The sequence below is a fragment of the Phaenicophaeus curvirostris genome, chromosome 8, assembly GCF_032191515.1.
Source record: "Phaenicophaeus curvirostris isolate KB17595 chromosome 8, BPBGC_Pcur_1.0, whole genome shotgun sequence".
NCBI classification, from domain to species: Eukaryota; Metazoa; Chordata; class Aves; order Cuculiformes; family Cuculidae; genus Phaenicophaeus; species Phaenicophaeus curvirostris.
The window spans coordinates 34,674,302-34,688,450 of NC_091399.1; the positions used below are offsets into that span (position 1 = coordinate 34,674,302).

At 37.6% G+C, this 14,149-nt stretch overlaps 1 protein-coding gene across 7 annotated transcripts in view; it reads right to left on the reverse strand.

Moving 5' to 3' along the window:
• Nucleotides 1-14,149, reverse strand: part of DAB1 (DAB adaptor protein 1) — a 240,243-nt gene that overhangs the window by 140,851 nt on the left and 85,243 nt on the right. For all 7 annotated transcript variants that reach the window (XM_069861885.1, XM_069861889.1, XM_069861886.1 and 4 more), the window contains one exon: nucleotides 6,022-6,134. The gene's annotated coding sequence lies outside the window, so the exon portion shown is untranslated. Of the gene's footprint in view, nucleotides 1-6,021; nucleotides 6,135-14,149 lie in introns of those variants that run through there.

Genomic DNA, 14,149 nt, shown 5'->3' on the forward strand with positions numbered 1-14,149 from the left:
CTGTGAAAACGATTCCTTAACTCCCACCAAACAATGGCAGAGCAGGATGGAAATCTAGCTTTCTCGGCACTTCTCATTTTCCAAGCAATAACCACTAGGGCTATGCACTGAATTTCCATGGTCAACTTTCTGAATATGCAAAGTCTCTACAAAAAAACTTCCAAGTACACAAATTTCCCTTTGAGCAAGTACAGACACTGTGTATGAGCGGCTTCATCAAGAAATAGAAAAGTTCAACAGTCACAAAACCTGATGAAATATTCTACACACAGTCTAAGAAAAATACTTCTCCAATTTAAGAGAAACTAAAATCTCCACTAAGAATTTAGCCCATCTTGTCATACTACTAACCAGGATAATAGACAAATCTCCATTCTTACAATGTGGATTATGCTTACGAAGCTGCACAACTGCAGTTTTAATTATCAGAAGATATAACGCTCAGCGAGATCAACGTCACCTAACTCCAACACGAGCCTTTCCATTATCTTCAGAGCCTTTACTTAAAAGTCCAAAACTCATAAGCACTCTTTAATTAAAATTATTTCTAATACTCTAATAACTAAATTCTAATCTAATCTAGTAATCTAACAAGTGTATCAACAGTGGTAACTCACATTACAGATGGGAATTATTTTAAGGTATAAAGAAATACTTATAGTGAATTTTTTTTTAAGAAAAAAAGTTTTGCATGTACACATGGATGCAAGCTTCACGCTTGAGATTCCAGATCTGATATTGCCTAGGATATGCAGGTCACATCTGACAAACTGTAAAGTCAAAGGCCCATCCACAAATGTCAAAAGGTTAAGTCACTGAGGTGAATATAATTTATACACTTCTTGATAGGTTTCAGAATAATCTCAAACATCAACCTAGTTTTACAAGCATTTTCTGTCTTGTGCTAAGAAGTTACATACTTGCATTACCGTGGTCATAAATATCACCTTATTTTCTAAATAAGCCTCTTACACAATGGATTTGCAAGCAAACAACATCAGGAAATCTGAATTTGTTAAAATCTGAAAACAGAAACCACATTGCCTATTTAGTAAAATGTATTTACAGGCCACTTTAAAAAATCTTACAACTCTTCTTGAAGCCAATTCTAGTACTATGTAAAACTACAGACAAGTCCACAAGAAAAATATGAACGCATCACTGTGTCAGCAGATGGTTGGAGGCAACGGGATAACTGTCACGCACAGGATCACTGCAAGACCACACACAAGATCCACTAACTACACCTTTGTTTCAGTAGATATGAAAATTTGATGTTTGCATTTCAAATCTCCAGTTGCAGTAAAAATAGTCTACACAGAAACCAAGAGAGTAGAAATACAGCTTGTGTGAATATGACAGACTGAATTAGCCGAGACGAGGCTGTGTCAGAGAGCCCTGAGTGTGATGGGGTGGCTCACACAGCCTCAAACCCTGAGCTACCACAGCTGGCACACGAGCAGTACTCCAGCTGCCTAGATTAAAGTTAACTTCGGTACAGCTGCAAAGGCCAGAATTGCAGCTGTATAGGATAAGAAAGAGTCATTTGTGCATAACTTTACATTTATTTTATGACATCTTTTCTGATGATGCTTATGTAACAGAGTAGATGAAATTTTATTGATTTAAGCATACCAGAAATATCTAAGGAAACACACACAAAATACAGAACTGAGAAAAGAGATCATTTTAAAAGAACTACTTTGCTAATGCCTTTAGACCATTAGATCTTGTGTATATATAGCTACAGACAACATAAATCCTTAAGACAAACAATCATGAAGCTTTACATCCTTAAATATAATCCGGCCTACTACATATGAACTTCTCCTTCGGTTATAAGTACATCTCAAATGTTCTTTGAATTAATTTCCAAAACCTGTAAAGCTTTATCTGCTCAGATGGTAAACAACTACAGGTTATTAGAGAACTAAACTTGAAAGAAGCTGCAAGAGAGATACAATCCAATTGTTATTGGAAGTGATGAATACACTTTTCCGGTCACTTCATGTCAGGTGCTAACAGACATCAGAATCACTAAACACCACATTCACATGAGACATCATATGTTTGTGAATATTTATGCTTAAGAAACTTTGAATTCTATCCAAATGTAAATGCCACAGTATAACTGATCAATCGCGATCATGAAAACTTTCCAGAGTATTCTCATCTCTAAAACAAACAAAGATTGTGAAAAATTCCCATTCTGGTGAAAGCGAGTAGTCAACGGATTATTGGCACTTCCACAGCGGGGGCAAAGCATTCAGTGGGAATGGAAAACAGCTCCAATATAAACAAGCCCATACAGGATGGCTGCATAACACTGCAAATATCAGAGTAAGCAGCAGATGTATAGGCTATCCAGTTGTTAAGTGATGTACAGAACATAATCTGACACGTTTTAGATACCAGGATTCCAACATTAAAACCAGAGCACACAAATGACACAAGCAGCATGCCTAAATTTCTTGTGGTCATTTTAAAGTCTCACCTGCTGCATTTCAACTTTTGGAAATACATGTGTATTTTAATTTCAAGAAACTAATTACGCTGATCTCTACTGTACACATGAAAGTATGTATGTATTGATGAAAGATACTCCCCCTAAAAACACTGATTCCACCCGAAAAGTGCCATGAACCCCAGACAAGCACAAACCACAAACCCTCCTGTTCTATGGTTACCAATAAGACACACAGCTGCAAGCATCTGCAAAGGGCAGACTATACTTTTCCCCAGCAAAGATATTGGCATTAGTTGGAGAAAAAGAATACATAATTTCAGCAAAATATTGGTTATTCTTAAGGAATCCAGTAAGGAATCTTACTGGATAAAGTGATTCCTGATATTAAGAACTGAGGACCAAAGCGACTTATTTGCATTTGAAAGATATCATGAAGTGCGCTAAAAGCGGCAAGCACAATATACTGTACACTTGCATATACATTTCATCTGTTTCATCTGTTTTTTTTTCCTTCACCTCCTTATTATACTAATTTTATGTTTGGATCCTTAAGCTCTTTAGATGGGTCTTGTCTTTTTCTCTTCTCTGTGCACAGTAAGACAGGGACTCGATAGAGACCAGCAGGGACCTTGTTAATGACATGCATACTTGCTGAAAAAAACACAATATAAATGAGTGAGTGCATTCAGATCTATTCTCAGAGAGGAAGCCCAGTTCAAAATTATTTCTTAACAAAATGGCTTCTAGACTTTCACTTTTCTACTGTCCACTAAGCGAACTTAAATTACAAAAGTATAGACAAAAGACCATCTTTGAGCGACATACCACCCATCCCAAGGGTACCAGGGAAAACTCCAGGACCACCAAGCATGTTTCTTTAACAAAGGAGAGGGAGCATTGCTGATGAGTAAGACATGAGAAGACATTGCCTGTCTGGTGTCCTCAAAGTGCCTGAAAGTAACTGTTAGCAGACAATTATTGGGGCTTCCCCCATAACTCCTTACCAAGAGAAAAGATTCCCATGTAAAAGTTTATAGTGCTAATGATAACTCTAACATCTCTCTGTAAATGCATTTTTGCTGTTTCAAAATAACATGACATCAATACTTGTTTTATATTTTTCATGTTGAATTGCCGTTCTGAACAAAGTGCAGTTCATATCCTTTCTGAAGCTTTTCTCCCATATCCAGCTTAAAAGCTCACTTTTGGCCTAAGACAAAACTAGGTCTCTGTTCAACACACCAGAAAAGTGCATTCCTTCTGTTCTCACACTTGAGTCGTGATGCATCTTCCTAACATCTCCTTTCAGCACATTTCTCCTATCTTTTAACAGAAATGTCTTGTCAGCTGCTAAATGAGAGACCAAACAAACAACAGTGTGGTATGTGTGGGAGATGAGTAACGCTTGCCCTTTTGACAGCAATGAGCTGCTCCTGGAAAAGTAGTCTCAGCTGTTAATATATATTACATATATGCATATATATAAAAAATGTATAATACCCAATACAAAGAAACATTGAGCACAATTAGGTCCCATCAAAGTGCAAACCACTGGTAGCAGTATCACTTAATTAGATGCACAAATACATATTTTAGTGCCTAGTTTTAAAATAAACACCTGAAATAGAAGTTCAATGCATATACATACACATTTTATAGATTTGACTAAAAAAGCAGGCAAAATGATACATGCAAAAGTTATGCCAGTTTTAAGGACAAGGCAGCTCCTTGAAACAAAGGAGAAGTAAGGCTAACGGCTAGGGAGTGGTACTACCTGCATTTGGCAGGAATTGAAACTATGAAGGAGATTAGATACAGCAAAGAGGCCTTGCAGGGGGGCAAACTGCTAAACACGTTGTCAAATAAGTAGTCAAATAATGTCACTACTTCAATATATTGCTTTACAGGTTGACTATTTGGTCTACATATGTGTGTGTATAAATAGAAGCGCATATAGACATATACATAAATAAACATCCCCTGGCAATTTGTAACTCAACAAGCAAATGTTGCTTAAACTAAATGCTACCAAAGAAAGAGTTAACATGCAAACAGTCAGGCAGTTTAATGTAGCTTCTGATCTGTAACAGCGTGCAACAAACAACTACCAAACAGCTATGTGGTGCAACAGAGCTATGCCATCTACTTAGGACCCAGGATCTGTCCCAGTGTATAGTTCCTTCATTCACACCATTAAATCATGTTTGCCAGCAACTACATTGTACTAATGGGTGCATAAAGCTATTCTGCACCTGTCGATTGCCTAGGCATCTGTGTAGACACAATGAAATGGAAAGAAGTGAAGCAAGGAACCCTACCGTTAAAAATAAACCTAAATCAATACAAATGAAAACTTAAGCACTTGGCATGTATGGTTGACTTCTTGCTAAGTATAAATGGCATCAAGGCATGGTTTTAGCCCAATACCACCTAACGATGTTTAAATAAATCCTTTTATACCCGACCAAACAATACTCTTTGCATTTAACTGTCCTAATATAAAACAAAGTAAAGCTTCAAGTAGCAAATGCTCAAGATGAATGAACATGCTGTGTTTCAGAAAAGTTTGGTTTTCTTTCAAGGAACTACAGAGCTACTTCTGTTTTCTCACAGAGTTCAGTGCTGTTTTATTTTGATGGCTCGGAAAGAATCACCAGTCCCGGTAGAAAAATCTTCAGTTCTGCTTTGTGTTACTCCTATTCCCGAGACAACACACACAAAGCAGCAGTACAGATCCAAGGAATGGAATTTCTACAAGATGCTACACCTGCATGAGTAGCTGTTATTGCCAGCTACAGCAGCCAGAGTATCAATTTACTCACTGCATACATTTTAGAAAGCTGGAAGCTCGATACAGAAGCGAAAGCAGCCTTATCATTATCTGCTTGTTTTCATTTCTGAAAGCTGCTTCCCCTTACCTTATTTAAGTAGCTACTAATACTTTTTTTTATTGCAGTTCATCTTGAAAATTAATCATCATAAATTTAAAAACATTTTCTTGCAAATCTGTCAGGTTGGTAGTGTTATTTCATTTATTACAAGACCACATGATGCACCAGAGCTCTGTATTTGAACATGACATATTTTCATTTTGTTTTGATACCACATTCGAAAATTGTTCCTATCAATCTTTCACTGGAGCCAAAACTTAACTATCTTGTTCACTGAAACATTAAATGTCAAGTCACACAGATGAATAAAAGCATTTGCAAGTTTAACATCTGCATTTAGAGCTGCAAACATTTGCGGAAGTTTCCTGTTGAAAAGATTTACAGAAGAGAATTCACAAAATTTAATTAACCTCTGTCAGTACGAAAACTAATTACTCCTAATAATTTTGCTCATCAGATCACACTGAAAGTTAAAAGAGATTTCATGAACAGACTGATCTTTAAGTACAATTTTCAAAATGTTTACCGTTCAGATTTCTGAAAAAGTATTACAACTTCCATGCATTTACCGGACTCAACCCAGGCATTGTTTAAGAGCCGTGATTTTCTGCATCATTCACTAGAGAGTAGTAAAAAACCCAAACAAATAGGCCATATACTTACATTCCCCATAATGCATCATTTTCTCTCTAAACAGTGGCAGCAAACAGGCACATCCAATACTGTATTACTTTCTTCTCTCATTCATGACGATGTCACACACAGGTTCTTTGATTCTGAAAAAGAAGCATTTCCCAGGTTCTAAGGATAAAGGTACCCCAACCAATCCATCATGCTTTGTGTGCTAATGATAGACTCATGCATAAGAGGCACCAGAAGCAGTCAGAGGCAGCAGGCATGAAAAGGAGTGAATCAACTGTCAAGGGTTGTGATCTGAAGGACTGCAAGGCTGTGATTAGAATTTTCAATCAGGACTTCCACAATTCATCACGCTACAAGGGAAGGGGGGGGCACATATTTCTTCATCAGCCCTTTTTGCTATTGGCATAGCAAGTTCTAGGGCATTAAAAAAAGGAAATCTTAATGTCTTACGCTTATAAGCGGGTGTGTTTGAATCCTCAGAGAGGGGAGAGTAAAAGACCTTACGGGACTGCATAGCTACTACTTTTTGTCTGTATACTCAAAACAAAAATGAGATTATCGCAGCACTGACTTTCAGCTGATGAAAAAGAGAACACAGCTCTTCCTTTCTGTGCTGTTGTACCAATACTTACAGACACCTGAGCAAGAAGTAGCCCTAGAAACCTTTGACTGTTATCTTCAGGGATATGAAAAGGAATAAACCCCCCAGGAATCTTTCATCAGAATCTGCTAACATACTCCATGAAACTTCAAAAAATAAAAAGGCAGAGCTCTTCACAAGGACAGTATTCTCACAATCTGCATGAAATCATCTGCAGCACTTGACAGCCAGCATAGAGTCACATTTTCTAAATGTAAAAAGGACCAGTGAGTTGATTGAGTCCATTAAGTTAAGAGTAATCAAACAAGTGGTGTACTCTCTGCTTACCTTATGGTGTTTCCCTTGGTACTACCACTAACGACACCAAAGAAAAGGCAATCCCACATGGAACAGCCTAAAACAGGACTCGGAGCTCAGCTACAGCCTCCCTTTTTGAAACACAAGAACATCACAAAAGCTCTTAAGAGGTTTTGCTGTGTCTTCTCTCTATGAAATGTTGTACCTCTGTCTCACTAAATACAAATTTTGCAAGAATTCATTCACAAAGGGAGTCGCTGCCTCAGAGAACAAGCTTTCCAAAAAAACCCAGCCCAGCCATCAGGAACTGGGTACTGGTGACTTGACCCAAGTGCCACAGGGAATGAGCGGTCTGTGTGGATCACTGTCACCGCAGAGCCTTTGTCTCAAAATCTAGATCCAAGTGACAGCCCAAGCAGATTAGACATTTATTGAAATATATGAATGCAGCATTATTTTAAAAGGCAATTTTCATGTTAAACTATGAATAATGAACAGTAAAGACAGTTCTTATTTGCATAATTAACGTTTCAGTTATTGATATTCCTTCAGAGGGTCGCTAGCCTTTTTTCTCCAAGTTAATTAATTAATAAAGCAACTCCTTTTATGTAGGTAATTGTAATCACTTTAATACTCAAAGGCACATACACTATCTGGCAGGGTTTTTTTTAAAATACTGCAACCCCAGTGACACAATGATCATTTGCATAAATGTAAACACCGAACAAATCCATTTAACTCCTGACTAGAAAGAAATCCTTTGAAACTAACAGGAAAGAAACACATAAATTATGGACAAACATGTCAAAATGGGCAAGACAACCTTGTGTCCTTACATCAAAACAATCATATTTTCCTTAATGCAAATCTCAGCTTCAAGACAACATATTGCTAATGGTGCAAATCGGTCCTCAGATTTAGATGAAGATTGCTCTGAGGAGTTTAGATAAGAATAGATGTTTATGGGAAAACAAATACAAACTGGAAGCCTGTTGACAAGTAGAGAACTTTAAACGCTCAGTACTGTAAAGGTAACACAGAACTTTTTCCATTATGAAATACACAAACAAATCCTGTAAACAAAAGCCTGATCCTATAAAAACCTGTTGCAAAAAGACTCATTGCCCATGGTCTCACTCAAGTCAGGTGAGATGGTTGCTTTGCTCAGTACACAGAGCTCACATGCAGCCACAGCAGATCAGGCATCACGCAAAATTCAACCTGGAAAGATCAACTGAATGAAGCGCTCCAAGAAACTAGGAAAGCTAAGAGTTATTGTTTTATGCACTCATCTACATCGTATCAGCTGCTAAACCACTGCAGATATTCCAATCATCATCAAGAACCACTGCAACCAGTTTTCAGACTGTAAATCTCAAGTTTGCTCTCCATCTGAGAGATTATAACAAAATGTGAAATAACCTAAAAACTGAAACTCATTTCACAGAAAATGGAGATAAACATTGTAGGAAAAACACATCCCAGACTTGCAAACTCTCTCTTTTATGTTATCTTTACCCATAAAGTTCCAAGGGACTATTTGATTTCCCTCTCAGCAAGCACACCTCAGAATTTTTAACCACTGCAGATCTCTTCAGCCAGCAGCTGATTGTGTATTCAACTGGTTGTTCTAGCCAATGGTATTCAAAACATGCAGGACTAAGGAATGCAGCCACTAAGTAAGATTATGAATAAAACAGTCAGGTATTCTTTTCTGTATTTCTCAGTAATTACTCACAGCCAAGGAGCTTAATAGAGATCTGCTCCTTCAGTGTCTCACTTCCAAAGGATCGATGTGGTGCAAATACAGGCACCACAGGACTTAACAGCAAGTTCCAACTGCTTCTAGCAAGACAAGAGTCTCTTCGACAGCTTTCTCCCAGGCACTGAGGGGATAACTAAATAGCTGCTATTAGGGTGTATTTGTGTCTTTTTGTCAAAATCATACTTAATAAACACAAAGCACCTTCAACAGGCAGATCCAAGAGAAGTTATAAATGAAATTCTAGATTAACAGAGCTTTATCAGATCAAGTTAGCAATTTTATCTCCAGGAATAACAATTTGGCTTGCAGTGGTGGGCTAAATAATGCAGTTCAACACATTAAGAATAGATCTGTATTCTGACTGAATGGACTGATCCTACGATTCTCTGACTGTTAGCTCAGAAAAAAAGGCAGAAGGGAAGAGAAATGCTGAAGTAGCTCTGTTTCCTGCCTTCAGTGCGCTTTCTCTTCTCCTTGATCTTCCGAAACTATCATGATCATACATCCATCACCATATCTTGCACATTCTCTGAGAAAAAGACAAAGTAGGTCTCAAAAACCTGAGTCTTAATGGGTCTTATCAAAATAAATACTCATCCATTTGGATGCAGCACAGGTAACATGCATAAAACATCCAGAAATCAGCATCATCCATCTCTGCCATCCAGCTACTACAATAGTAAGGTCTGTTTCTATCACTTAATACTGCAGAAACCTTCACTTCCCCAGAGTACATTTAGCAGCAAGCCTGGAAATTTCTCCCCTGACCAAAAGGCAAGTTGCAGTTCAGCCAAGCAGTTTTCCACGAGACAGTTCACCATTGGCCTGAAAGCTTCTCTTAAAAGCAGTTCTTTTTTTTCAGTATGCACCACATATTCATCACATTTTAGTTCATACATTTTGTGGAACTGTTTGAAAACCTCAGGATTTCGGTTAGAAAAAGAACATTAAAGGTAGGCTAGGCTATAGTGGGCTTTCTAGGGAATTTGCTTTCTACTAAAACAATCTCTTGATAAGTAAGGTAACTTTCTTGCTGTAAAAGCAATGGTTGTTGAGCACAGATTTTCAGTGGGCTAAGGATTTTTCAAGTCTTAGAAAGACCTTATTTTGTTCAAAACTATCTGCTTGCTTCCTCTGGATTTTATATCTGTGCGAGTTCAGATGGAATACAGAATTGGGCAAAACTAACAATGATACATCATTAACAAGAAGCTTTGGTTTAATTTTCTGTATCTTAAATACCACCTAATATGGTCATGTTTGCTACTGAATATTTATTGTTTTGACTACCTAAAAAGGACTTTTTTCAGACTAAAACCAGCACCTGAATAAAGTTCAGCAGGGTGTGGGCAGGAGGGTGTATATGTGCGCGTGTACTTTCAAATACAAATTTCTGCCAAAGCTTTTATTCCTATTTTTGCTCTACTTGACTAGTAATTTATACTCCAAAAAGGATCCATTTTCACAGATATTCATACCAGTCACCCCATTCCAAAGAGAGAGGATTTATTTGTCAGCTGAGTGGCATTTCAGTTTAAACATTCTGCAATGTCAACACATAAATCATTCTGAATACATTTAAAAACGTCACAGCTGTATATACTAACTAGGCAGACAACAAAAAATTTCTAAAGACCTGTGTTTTAATTCTTTATATAACTGCTATTGATGAAAGCCTTGTAAGTAAAAGGATTCCAGACTCATCCTCTGTGCTGCCTTTACAGGTCATCCTGAACATCACAAGCTGCTCAAAGGCTGTGTGCAGTGTAGATGACAAGACACACTATGGTGGGCTTTTTTTTTTTTTTCTTTTTCTCAAGAACGATTTCAACTCATATGTATGACCTCCACAGTTTAACTGATGACTATGCAGTGCATCAGTTACAAAACCCAGCCATTCTCATTTCCTTTACACTCCTCCTCAAAGAAATAAATCAGCATCTTGACTGATTGAAACACTTAACTGCCAGTCATTTGGCTCTGTCCCCTTGCTGCATCACACCAGCCTGCATGAACTCAAGAGGCGCAGAGCAGTGATTAAATTGTAACATGGAGCACTGAGAGCAATAACTAAGTGAGCAGTTATAAACAAATAACACAGTTTTTCATAATTCAGTAAAATACATTATTTGATTTTGTGTGTGTTTTTGAAAGCCAGTCAAAGTAGCAGTGCATTTTTACTAATGCAATAACATTACTGCTTAATGGTGGAAAGCACAAGAGAGCAATACATGGCGTACAAGTAAGAGTAAAATGTGCAAGCTTAACAATACAGGTTTATCTTCCTTATCAATTACCTAGTCAGTGCTTTTATTACACAGGATCCATTGTTTCCCGATCTGTAAATTGCTTCCTGAATCTATTAACTGTAACAGGAGAAATGTATTTTTCCATCTTTTTGGAAAAGAAACCCCAAACAAATAAAAAGACCCCTAATCACCGACCTAAAATAAGTCAGCCTAAGCAGGTGAGCCTGAGCTGGCAACAAGGTCAAGGTATTTCAAATACTTGGTCACTGGCTCCCTATAACACTAAAGAATTTTTCGAGGGTGGGAGCACACAGATGAAAGGGTTTAAGTATAAATTATACAATCACAGTACAATTCTGGAGTATTACCATGCATGTGAGGGATTATTAAAGATCAGGTAGGATTTTTCTAGCCTCACTTCAGTCACCTCCAGGGAAACAAATTCTGCAATGCTCTGTAGGAGATAAAGAACAACCTGAGTATATTAAAAGACTCATAGATGTAATTCCATGAACTACAAGCTTTCTTTGTAACTCAGATACCTTAAAGTGCACAACACTTTTAACACAGTCCTTGCATTTCATATGTTTTTGAAGGATAACACTTGCACTCCTTCAGCATTTGCATGTCTTGAATTCTCTAGTGAGGGCCCAAAAAGAGTAGTATTATTTCTATTCATGTATCTTCTTCCCCTTAAATTCCAACTCCCCAAACTCATTTACCTAAGCAAAACACATCATACATATGTAGCCATCAAACCCACCATGGTTTTCCTGAATATGAAAGGTAGAGGTGGAAGTACTACTATGTGCTCTTGAATACTGAAGTCTATGGTCAATACCAGTATTGTGTAGCAGAAGATACATTTATTTCGTGCTTGCTAATGACATACCAATTGCTATGAAAACTCTCATAAGTCAAGTTTGAATCATCACAGGGCATTCTGGAAATACAGACGGTAAGGTATCTGAATCTGCCCAAGTGCTGCGACTACATGTACCACATTCCCACTTCTTCTGAAGTTCCCCATCAGTTCCCGCGTTTAAGAGTTCATCAAGCTGGATTCATTTTCCAAGCTCCTCACATTTCAAATCCTCTTCTCACCAAGGCCCAAACTCCAGCATAGTTTAAATTATGCTCTCACCAGTCTACTGGAGCCAACAGGACTTCTGGTATCAACGACCTTGGCACTCTACCTCACAGGAGTCATCAGCTTTAATATATGCCCTCAAAATACTCACTGTCACATGTATTGATAGGAGAAGGTAGGATTTCCTCCTTCAGTGGCCAGAATGTGCTGTATGCAATACCCTCTTCCAATTACCTCTTAAATCTTTGATCTTAAGGTCAGATATAACACTGAGAAGTTTAAGCAACTTAATTATGATGCCACTATGAACAGTAACATTGCTAAATAATTCCCTTCAAATAAGACACTAGTTTAAGTTTTCTCTGCTCAAAGCTAAGGCAGGAAGCATCACCTGAGTAAGGTTGCCTGGCACTTCCCACTCGAAAAATCTCTGTTCAATTGCTTGAAACTTAACCGTTCAGGCTACAATTTTACATGTCAAATGTGTCTGCTTTGAGGTGATTTTCAGTACATGAGGGAAGAAGAATAAATTTAATCACTTTCAAGATTTAAACTAGAAAAATGAACTTATATTTGAAAAGCTTTCTGGGTTTTGAAACCAGGAGTAAGATTCGGTCTTCATATCATGGATCTTTTTTTCTTGCTAATCCTAGCAAAATGGCCCCAACACCAAGAAAATACCAAACAACCCTCCCCCCTCAAACTAGAACTTTCTAAAATAAAAAGATTACAGATTTTATACTTGTCCAATTACGACTCCTTTACACTAAAATCCCTCTACACTATTAACCCTTCCAGCAGTCTCCAGAATGTGCGTGCACATTCCTCTAAACATCTTGGAAAATGGGCTATCAATATAATTACTGCTGTGAACTGAAATTACGCAAAACTGGTACTGACAGCAAGAGGTTCATCTTTAAGGCACCCAGCAAGCTGCTGAATTCAAATGCAGAAGGTACAAGAATCAGACCAGAAAAGATAGGAACAGACTTTGACATGAAGTCTTGTATCACAAGAACCAGAACAGAATGTGTGACTGCTATTTAATAATTAAAGACTTAGTAGGCTTAGTCAGGGAGACGAGAGTTAAAATGGGTTCAGGGAAGGGGAAGGATTAGAGTGGACAGTCATCTATAAGAGGTTCTGCATCCAGATAGGGAGCTAGAAAGAACAGAGACCTGCTAACTCATGGTACCCAGGAAATTTGAATTAAGAACTAACATGAAGAATAGGCATCGTATTTGCCTCTATTTAGGGTCACAAAGGATACAGTGAAAGCTTCTGTCACAGCTACTCAGTTAAACCTTAGGTATAAGCCTGCCAATAGGAAGGACAGAAAAAATTCTGGTCTTGCTAATGCATGTGGATCTCAATGTACTTTGATGACCCTCTACCTCCCCCAAAACAAAACAGGAACTGCTTTTTACTTACTATGTCAAAAAGCAAGATCAGGCTACCACTATTGCTGCACCTCTTGTTGAATATTGTAAGTGGAATTATTTCAAATACTTTATTTCACTGGACAAATTTTCAAAGAAGACATAAATTAGGGCATATGGTTCATAACATTTTCACTTCCTTTCACTGCAACCCATTTCACTAGTTTTACACTTCATCAATTTAAGCATTATTGCTAATATGTTAACATTGAAACTGTCAGAAGAGAAAAAAAAAATCTAAATGTCTAATTAGAAAACCATGATGGCCATTTTGGAAAGTAGTGTTACATTTTCTATCTACATCCAATACATATGAAAGCAATGAGCTCAGAAACAAAATGCAGAGCTAACAGGCCTACAGGTTTCTGTGCAGAGCAAGAGCTTTTTTACTGCTCACTTGGGTACAAGGGAAAAGTGAATCCCCAGGGTACAGAATCCCCATCTCTAAGATTTACAGCTACACAACAACAGTGCAGAGCATTAAAACAGAGCATGAAAACGTCTGTTTTACCAAAGCATAAAACCAAGGGCAAGTAACATTTTTTATGTTAAGCGTAACACTTGCCTACACACAAATGAATCAACAACAATAACACATGAAGATCACATCTCTGACTAACACCAGAGAAGTTAACTGCTAGCATCAGAAAAGCTGTTTTCTACCCAAATCTTTGTAATGAAATGTGAAACAATATTTCAAACACCAAC